Below are 10195 nucleotides of genomic sequence, written 5' to 3'. Positions count from 1 at the left end.
AAGAGAATCAACTGGCGCTTAGCTGGCTCCGACAGGTATACTTGTGGGATGTTTGTCCAGACTTGGAGATGGATGGGTCCTTGGTGCTGGAGTCGATCCTCGGGGGCGATGAACAGTCCCTGTTCAGCTGCAGAAGGCAGCTGGCAGCACTAGCCCAATAGTCCCGGTAGGGATGGGACTCGTCATACTGGGTTAGAGGCTGACAAGAACCTAGGTAGGGGAACTTAAAGGAGATGGGCTGGGTGCATCTGGCGAGATGCGAGAGGGTGGTTTTGGCAGGAGCCTTGGTGTTTGGGTCTGCTCTAGTATTCTCCTCCTTGGTCCTGGGCTGGGGAGACGCGCCAGTGGGAGTTTCCCGGCGGGCAGTCGTTTCTCCAGTGAAACCTTTCTGGCATCGTGGGCACCCGGGTTTTAGGTGGCCTTCTCCTCCTGGGGAGGACCCTCCCTCCATGGGGTTGTAAGGCCCCACCCGGGCTACCCTACACTCCCGCCGGAGGTGTCGGGTCTGCAGTTAAAGCAGTCATCCTGAGGCTGCCTCCCGCCCGGTGGAGAGTGCTGCTGTGGGGAGAGCTAGCTTGGTAGGAGGAGGATCCGATGTCCTGGCAGAAGCCTTAAGCATGTCAGCCAGTTCAGGATCTTGCCCAGGCCCGTGGTGCTCACGGCACTCCATTGAGGCGTTCTCTTTGCGCATGAGGAGGCTTCGTTTGGGCCTCTTCGCTATCTACCTGCCCCTCTTGAGCTTCCCTGGAGCCTGTTCACAAACTTCGGCATAGGGCTCTTGGGGTTTTGCCGGATGGTGGAGAAACTCTGGGTTGGCTGGCGGCATTGGGGACTTTGATAAATGCCTTATAGAGCACTCAGAAGGCGACCGTATGGGTGGCCTCAGGCAGGACAATCTGATCGTTGGGTTTGGCTGAAAGCATGAAACCCGTAAACTGGCTGCTGTAGAAGAGCGCCCTTGGTGGCTCCCCTGCTGATGCATTGCTGGCGGAACTTCGCTTTCCCAGATCACAAATTGTGCAGGAGCTCAGGAGCATCGCGAAGGTGGTTTCAGTTGTCCGAACCATTGGGTGATTCCTAGCGATTGCCTCCAGCATGCCTCCTCTCACGTAGGGAGCTAGTGATTCCCTCGCGTCTGCGCATGCGCTGCGGAGCTCAGTGAGGATGTTACTTAGCCCAAAGGGCGGTGCTTTCGACAACCGCCCGAATGGCGCCACCCTCCCTGGTATCTGTGAAATGGGCCGGGGCAATGCAAGAATATGACATCGCTCTTCCGTCAGGGTTTCTTTCTTCTGCAGATGGTGGCTAATACGTTCTGCGAGAGTTTGAAACCCGCCATTACGCGGGCGATAAGCGGAGGAATGCAGTGGCAGGAAAATGAAGGCGGAGCAAGGGGGGGAGGCTGAGCCTTGAGGAGAAGTTTGAAATGGGCGAGGAGCACAGGGGGGGGCAGAAGGAGGACAGGCGTCCAATTTAGTGGATAGAGAAAATCTCGGGGTTGAAATTGAAGGTGAAAGGTCGAAGAGGGCGGCCTACAGCAAAGGAGACCACCATAGGTCTGCAGGCTGATGGCGACATAACATTGTCTCCACGTCAGTAGCGGTGACATCGGCGAGGCTCTGTCGCGAAAAGGGGTGTTCCCCGATCGCAAGATTCAATGTCCCCCTCTGGGTACCATGGACACTGAGCTTCAATCTCCTCAACCAATTTGCGCAGCTCCCTTCTCTTCACGGGGACCCTGCCGATTTGCAGCTAACGCTTTCAGTTAGATCCAGCGGCACTTGTCATAAGCCCTGCTTTTGCAAGCTCCCATACTCACGGTGTTCAAATTAGGACGAGAGAAGTGTCCCTAGGGCGATGTCTCTGGATCGCGATCCAGAGGACAGGCGATACCCGAAGCGGTGAAAGTCCCTGGATCGCCGATCCAGCCGGACTTGATTATCCCGCTGACCCTTTCCCAGGCGACGGTGAGCAGGGTGGAGGTTCGAGATTCCCGGGTTTCGGCACCAGCTTGTGACCACGTGCAGAACGAGACGAGACGCGGAGATAACATCTGGTGGAGATCGCCAGCAGCGGGAGCCCGGAGGTCCGTGTTCCTAGCGAGTCTCCCGCGTGCTGGTTCCTGGCACCTTTTATTGTTATTCTATCGGGGGCGTGTAGGAGGGAGGACCGGGGGGAGTTCCGGGAGGGCGGGAGGTCGGGAGATCATCATGTGATGCATGATCTCACCTGGCTACGTTCAGAGAGGAGCGTAAGCGTCTGAGCCTAATCCTCACCTGGGGGCAAGACCATTGTCCCTGCGCCCGGTGACTGAGCCAGACAGTTCATGACCCGTGACTCATGGGGGGATGAGGAGTGGGGGTGCGGTGCGACCAGAAGGCCGTAGGTCCGTTGGCGTTCCAACGTTCTACCACGGTGCTGCTGGGTCAGCAGTGCATTACTACACACAACAATGCATAAATCAGGTAAAGAAGACCAGTAAGTAGAGGGTCCTGCAAGTGTCTCTATTGAAACCAATTTTATTTAACTTGTTCATAAATAATTTGATGTTGGTGCATGAGTATTGGAATTTCCAACTTGGCAGATGTTATCTAATTATTCAGGATGATGAAAACTTAAGCAAACTTCAAAGAGTTCCAAAAGGATCTCTTCAAGCCTAGTAAGTGGCAAACGAAATTCAATTTATGTGATTATATAAAGGACTTCTAGGGCAAAAGATCCTAATACTCACCTATAAACTGATGGGCTTTGAATTGGCACATCTGGAATTCTGACACAGTATGATGGGTACAGCAACAAAATGATTGCCACAGTTTAACACATTGCGGATTCTTGTGCTGTGGCGGAAGCTGCTGCCAAAGTATCAATCAAATCTCCAATAGTCACTCAGAAGCCTGGCTGGGCAAAAGCCCTCCTTGGTCCACACACCGGTGAAAGGTCTGGAATCCATTCCCTATGAAGAGAGACTTAGGGAGCTGGGTATGTTTAGTTTGTTGAAGAGAAGGTTAAGAGGTGACATGATAGCCATGTTTAGATATTTGAAGGGATGCCATGTTGGTGAAGGAGCAAACTTGTTTTCTGCTGCTCCAGAGACTAGGACCAGGAGTAATGGGTTCAAGGTTAAGGAAAAGAGATTCCACCTAAACAACAGGAAAAACTTCCTGACAGCAAGTGCTGTTCAATAGTGAAATGCACTACCTCGAAATGTGGTGGAGTCTCCTTCTTTGGAGGTTTTTAAACAGAGCCTGGATGGCCATCTGTCAGGAGTGCTTAGATTATGTGTTCCTGCATTGTAGGGGGTTGGATTTGATGGCCCTTGGGGTCTCTTCCAACTCTGTGATTCTACTTAACTGGATTACTGAATATTATTTACCAGGTCAATCGACTGCAATTCTGGAAGAATTCCAACACCCTACCTCTCTACTCCTTGCATACCGAAAGATCGATATTACAGAGAAAGTTTTACTCTCCTTCAAAATACTAGATCTGCATAAACAGGGTTTCCCCTCCCCCCGCCATGCATGGAGAAATGTCTAAAATCACAGTGTACTCCGAGAATAGATGCAAGGCACCGCATCTGCAGTTTGTGTTAACTAGGCCTCCGAGGAATTTTCCTTTCGAGTAAACATGTTTTGAATTGCGACGTTAGTAACCTTACTGTTTCCCCGCACTTCTAGATCAAAGGCTTTGGCCATCTCCCCCCCCCCCCCCCGCCCTTTCAGCGTTTGATAGGGATAGTTTAATGTTTTCCCCCTGGAAGTTTATTTGGGTATAGAGGATTAAGTTAAGGCCGATGACAATGACCGGATTTAAAACGCATTTTAAGTATATAAAAGAAAATGTTTTTTCTCTCTTTCTTAAACAAGGGCTCCTTCTCTAGGAAGGGCGTTTAACTGTAATTTAAACAGCCAAGCTCTGTCTTGTCACATGATTGACGGAACCAAAAAACTCCGCTTACAACCCGCAACGGATTTTACGGGAGTGGACAGGGCTGCGCACGCGCGCAGGCCGCTTCGAGTAAACAGTTCCATCATGTGACGCTCGCTCTGCTGTCAGTCCGTCCTTCCTTCCGTCGCCAATAATGGGGCTCTCAGGTGCGTGCGCCTAATAGGCGGGCGCGCGCACCCTGCTGGCCGCGAGCGCCGGGTCAGAAGGTTGGAAGGGCCGACCTCCTGGTGTAGGGGGTGGGGAGGAAACGGAAGGCACCCGGACGCGTTCCCCTCAGCCAGCCAAGCAGTAACAGCCACCCGTTCTGGCCCCGCCCACTTCCAGCTTTCTCCCCCCGCCTTTCTACTTCCGCCCGGCCGCCCTCTCTCCCCCTCCTCCGGCCTGGGGCTGCGGAGCGAGCGGAGGAAGAAGGTAGACATAACAGGCGGAAAGAGAGGGGGGACCCCGAAGACCCGGCCAAAGGAGGGCGCGCGCGCGGCCACGGCAGGTAAATGCAGGCTTGGTTTAGGCTGGGTGGTACGGAGGCCTCAGTGAGAGGGCTGCGGATTCTTGGTCGGAAAAGGTCCTGGTCGGAATAGGTGCTGATGGATTCGGGCCGCCTCCGCCTCTCTTCCTCTCCTGGCCCCAGAGGCACCTCACTCGGACACCCGTCCCGTGGCTCCCTTTCCCTCTGAGACTCCATTCTGACCCCTCCCCTTTCGTGGCCTCTGCGCGTAGCCCCGCCCCTTGCCTCTCGTTCCCCCTTCCTGGAGGCCCTGGGCAGCAGTAGCCCTGGCATACCTCATGACTCCTGCTTCATTGGACGTCCTGGGCAGTTGCTGCCATCACCCCTAATGTTTCAGTCCATGCTTCTCATCTCGGGTCCCTTCAGGATGCCTCTCCTTTTGCTGCTTTTGTCGTCTTAGTATGCACTAATCCTTTTCTGGTATCCTACACTGAACAGTGTAATCACTCCATAGATCCATTGGCTCAAAATTAAGTCTAGTAGAGAGTGGTGGGACTTGTACCCCAGTCAGAGTATCAGAGTTGCAGCTCTTTATCTATGCAACCACCATTAGTCTGGAACTGGTAACATGATCTGCACTGGTGTTCCATTAATTGTTCTGAAATAATTGCCATTTTATTCATGTGCATTGGATTGGTGAATAATCGATCTTGTCATTCCTGTGGAACCAAACTGGTTATGTGTACAGTAGGTTTTGTGGGAGAATTAATTAACAGTGATCTCGGTTGTGTGCGCATGCCTTCACTTTGCATGATACCAGTGCCTTCTGCACTGTTTCAAGTGTGCACAGTGTTCTCACAGTAGCACCCTGTGATCTTTATCATGTTAATCAAGTCCATGTCTTCCCCCTCTCTCCCCCCCTTTCTAATCAGCCACGGTATGGGTTTTGCTGATTGTTTGAAGTTGCTAGAACATCCAGCCTTGCTTGTCAGCATCCTCCCCCCATCTGCAGATAAGCTCCTACTACAGGACTTGATGTCCTCACTGATACTTCAAGTGGTTTTATCTGAACATTTTTCCTGTTTCTGCTTGCAACACGTAGGAGACCTTACATGTAGTAGACCCTTCCCAACAGGCTTTTACACTTTTAAGTATATTTCTGACCATAGCTCACCTGCTTAAAATGTTTTGTGAAATGTACTTTTATAGTAGGGTAGCAGATTTTTGGAGAAAATTCATGAATGATTGTGTGCTCTATCGTGATGCCCGTTCCTTTAATGTTTGATAAGAACTATTGCTTTCAGTTCACAAATGTTAAGGTTGTCAAAAACTTGGTCTGTTAATGTTTGGTTGTTTGTAGCTCTTGACTCTATCCATTAATATCTCACCTCTCCCCTTTACCTGATTTATGCATTGTTGTGGCATTTTAACTTGCACCACATGGTCTGAGGCTATAAATGATCTGCTCTGCTTATAATTAGAACTGTTGTGTATTGAGTTTGTAATAGTTACTGAAACAGAGCAAGCTGTATCTTAATTCAATTAAGACAGAAGTAATGCATGTTATTAGGGTGTGGTCAGCTTTGTGGACAGTGAGGCAGTCTGTTTTGCAGACCATGTAAAAAGGTTGGGAACGCTCTTGTTGTTGGAAAAATAAAAGGGTAACATTAGTTTCAGCTTCTTCTTGCTTATAAACTGCTTCCTCTTCTGGGCTCAGTGATGGCGAACCTATGACTATGCATGTCAAAGGTGAGATGCCATGACATTTAGTGTGACACGTCATCAGTATCCAGAAACAGCTATTCCCCTCATTTGAATATGAGTCATTTTTGTAATTATTTGACATTTCTTTATATAATGCTTAGTACCACATGTGGTTAACACTGTATTTTTAAAAAATAAATGCATATCTTAAAAAAGCGCTCTTGTTTTGTTTCAAATGGGGGATGACATGCCAGCAAAGTCAAGTTAGGCATTTTCTGAATTTTTGAGCCCAAAAGGTTCATCATCACTGGTTTTTGCTGATCCTGGGTTGGACAGTTGCAATGCACTGAATATGGGGCTGTGCTTAATGACTTAATAGCTCCCTGTTTGTTAACTGGAAGTAGCCTGTATGAACACATCTCATCCCTGTTAAAGCCAGGTTACTTGCTTCATATTCAATTCTAGGATCAATTTATAGTGATGTGTGTTACCTTTAAAATCCCTTATGAGCTGGGATCCAGAAGGAACTCTGTGCCAATTGTACTTTCCCCATCATCTGTGTGCTGTGTTGTGCTGCCCTGCAAGAATTATCAGTTTTGCTCAGCTGAAGCTCTCACTTTTGGGTCCAGTCATGTAGAAGATTTGTGGGCCTGTTTCTTCTTATTTTCACCAGGAGATGTAAGACCATTTTATTTCTGAAAGGGTTTCAGTTCTGTTCAGTGTCTCTGTTAAAGCTTATACAAGCTTATGGCATTTTGAGCTTATGGCAGGGGCTGGATGTAGATTTTTTGGTTGTTTTAATACTGATGAGTTTTTAACACAGTTATTGATGTCTTTGGGGCATTTTGGGGGAAGGATGGAAAATAAACATTTTAATAATTAAATAAGCGCATTCCTTCCAATTTGTTAACACAGATGTTCCATGAGTTTAATGGAAGGTACTTTTTAGCAGAAGATTTGCTGTTGACTCTCTGTTGTTAGAGATATAAAATTTCTGGACATTTTGAAGCCATAGAAGAAAACAGTTTTGGAAAGAAATGAAATGCCCAATATTTATTTTCTTATCCAATCCAAACTACTTTAATAACATGAAATGCATTAATACATGCCATTGTACTCTCCAGTATATTTTAAAAATATATGTATGGCTTAGTAGTCATACAGTAATTACATATATAGTCATAGGGACTGTTTCACTCCAGGGTTATCTGCACTGACTGTGGTGATGACACAAACTCAGTATTCTCAAAATTCCAAATGTGCCTACAGATTCAACAGTGTTTGATACATAGTTATTAGGAAGTATTGTTAGAACAGCCAAAACTGTATTCTAAAGGACAAAATATTTCATAATAGGTATTTATAAATGTTGCAGTGGAAATGAACACACAGCAAACTAATAATAGTCCTTGAGAGTCAACACACAATATAACTGGTTCCCCTCCCCCATTTTCTGTTTTTTTCCATGTCTTCAGATCTCTGCATATGCAAATATTCTTTTAAAACCACTTTGTGTGATCTGTGGCCTGTAGGAGTAGATTCTCTAGGACTATGTGGGAGTAGGTAAGCACAGAGAAGTCAAGTGCGTTGGAATAAAAGTAGTTGTGAGAAATATTACTGTATCGTATACTCATCTATAGATCTTGTAGGTGACTTTTGTGACTTTTGGGTAAGTTGTAGATGTGTTCGTTGCTCTGGGGTTTTTGTTGCTGCTATATTTCTCAGTTAATTGTTGTGTAATATGTTTGGGGTAAGTGACTATTCTGGAGTTAGGGTCTGCGTAGAAAATATTTACAGTATTGTAAAGTGTTGTCTATAATATAGCACTTCAATTATTTCATGTGTAAGCATTGGAAGAGAATATAATTTGTGGCAGCCAAAAATATCTGAAATTCAATTAACAGCTTCATCCGTGGGGGGAAGTGGCTGAATCTGCTGGTGGAAGTGGCGCAGGTGGAAATGCTCTCCCTGGGGCACTTACCCTGTTGGAGGGGTGAAACTGCAGCATTCAGCCACCACTGGCCTTTCATGGCACTGGGATGCAGTGCATCCTGCTGGCTCAATGGGGGCTCTCCAGGGGTGTGGCTGGGGAGCAGCTGAAATTGGCCTGGTTTCTCCCAGCCATTCACTGGTTTATGCTGGACTTGTGTGACCCTTTTGGGTCGTGTAAGTCCATTCAGCCCCATAGGAGCTTCTTGTCAGCGAGGAGGTTGTTTTGTTTTGCAAGCCTCCCTTCATTGCCTAGAAGCTTCTGGGAGCAGCAGGGTGGCCCAATTACAGTTCCACCACCACTCGCCTCGCCTCTTGGATGGGGCTGCCCATCAGATTGTGGCTTAGTTTGGAAATACAGTAGAATCCTGTATTTGTGCAGTTGGAAGAAGTTCATACAAGATCTTCCTTCTGGAAACCTTCTGGAGACGCTTAGGAAACTCAGAAACAGAATACGGTTCCGTGAGGGAGGCTGCAGTGAGGAGTGGGTAATCAGCCAGAGTGGTCTTCTCTTTTTCTAGCAGGGATCTCCTGACCCTCAGCAGGGGATTTTCACGTTGGGAGGAACTGCGGGAAGATGTTCTTGCATGAGCACGTTGCATATGGACACATTTCTTATGATTCAACCCAACATTTTCCAAGATGCTTTTATGCTGTTACCTTTTAAGATACAATTCGCTTGTACTTCTTCAAAGTCCTTATTATCAGTTCTGATTTTATTTATTAGCTCAGTTCAGTTTCTAATGCGTCCATATGTGCAGCTCACTCATCTCACCAGCAGTTTACTCCGTTTTTCTCCTTGTTTGCTCTGATTTTTCAGATCCACATATGCCCTGGTTTATTTTCGTGGAGCACCTTGACGTGCCATCACTTCTTGGATACTCTATAAGGCTTCTGTTTGTAGCTGTGTTTTGTGTGTGGTCTACTGTTAAAATCTGGCAATTTTAATTTGCTGTTTTTGATACTGTTAGGATAGGGCAGAAATAGAAATGTTAATTAAAAAAAAAGCAAATATAAGAAGAGCCCAGCTGGGTTAGACCAGTTGTCCGTCTAATCTAGCATTCTGTTTCACACAGTGGCTGTGGCCATTTTCCCTGGAAAGTCAATAAGCGGGCAGAGGTCAGGGCCTTCCCCTGATATTGCCTCCTAGCACTGGGTTTCAGAGATTTACTGCCTCCAAGTATGTAGGTACCCTTTTAAAACCGTGAATAGGCTGGAGTAATACAGCCTTCTGCATCTACTTTAAGAGGAAAAAAGTTTGGAAGGTTGCATACAAGTGCTTTCTGAAGCTTAGGTGAGTTTGGCCAATGGCTGATGACAGGGATATGCTGGCTTGGTTGGTTTGACCTAGTCACTGATTTCTGTATGGAAAACAGAAGTATTTTTTCCTGTGCAGAAGCTTGCTGCAGATAGACAAAGATCCTCATGTGGAAAGAAGGTAGTCACCTGTGCCAAGTGCAGATAGCCTCCAGATGATCATTCAGGAAAACTTTGTACAAGTTTGCTTTTAATACCCAGATGTCTTAATGCTGAGATGTATAGATTGGCAGAAAAATCTTGGGACTGCTACATTTTGTAACTCTGCTGCACAACTTGATCAAAAAATTTTGGGAATAGTTTTGAAGTGTTGTGGTTTTGAGCACAACAGTTTGGCATAACTAAAATGTAAAATATGTTGTGGCCTAACATACTGGAGGCAATTACTATATTGCCTGGTTGGCGGTCAGTTTGAATGCAGGCATGGATAGTTTTATGTTAAAAAGTGTGATGCTTGTTCAGTTAGGCATGCCAGAATTGCAGTACCTGTAGTTTAGCCATTTATTGCAGCCCACTGGAAACTTGGTAATCCTGTTCTGTTTGCAGCCTCAGGCAATGCAGGGTTGGAGAGTCACTTATTCCTAGCTGGCCACATATTTAACATGTCCTCTAAGGTTAACCAAATTGTTAAGGACCACTGGGTTGGTTCCTTCTGTGAGTGGAGCTGTAGTGATTTCATTCCCTTCTCCCTTCCCAATGCCGCCCCTGCCCCGCCTCACATGACTGTTAGATCACCCAGATCCTTTGACCCTGGGAATAAACTTTTCCAAAGCTGTAAAAAAAAACTGCTGG

At 46.9% G+C, this 10195-nt stretch overlaps 1 protein-coding gene across 3 annotated transcripts in view; it reads left to right on the top strand.

Moving 5' to 3' along the window:
- Positions 1-4271: 4271 nt before the first annotated feature.
- PHF3 (PHD finger protein 3) overlaps positions 4272-10195 on the top strand; it is a 50745-nt gene continuing 44821 nt past the window's right edge. For 2 of the 3 annotated variants that reach the window (XM_048496425.1, XM_048496443.1), the window contains exon 1: positions 4273-4435. The gene's annotated coding sequence lies outside the window, so the exon portion shown is untranslated. Of the gene's footprint in view, positions 4436-10195 lie in introns of all 3 variants that reach the window. The other variant, XM_048496420.1, reaches the window with a different exon arrangement.

Source organism: Sphaerodactylus townsendi, linkage group LG01, assembly GCF_021028975.2.
Source record: "Sphaerodactylus townsendi isolate TG3544 linkage group LG01, MPM_Stown_v2.3, whole genome shotgun sequence".
Classification (NCBI taxonomy): domain Eukaryota; kingdom Metazoa; phylum Chordata; class Lepidosauria; order Squamata; family Sphaerodactylidae; genus Sphaerodactylus; species Sphaerodactylus townsendi.
This window is presented reverse-complemented; position numbering and strand designations above follow the sequence as displayed.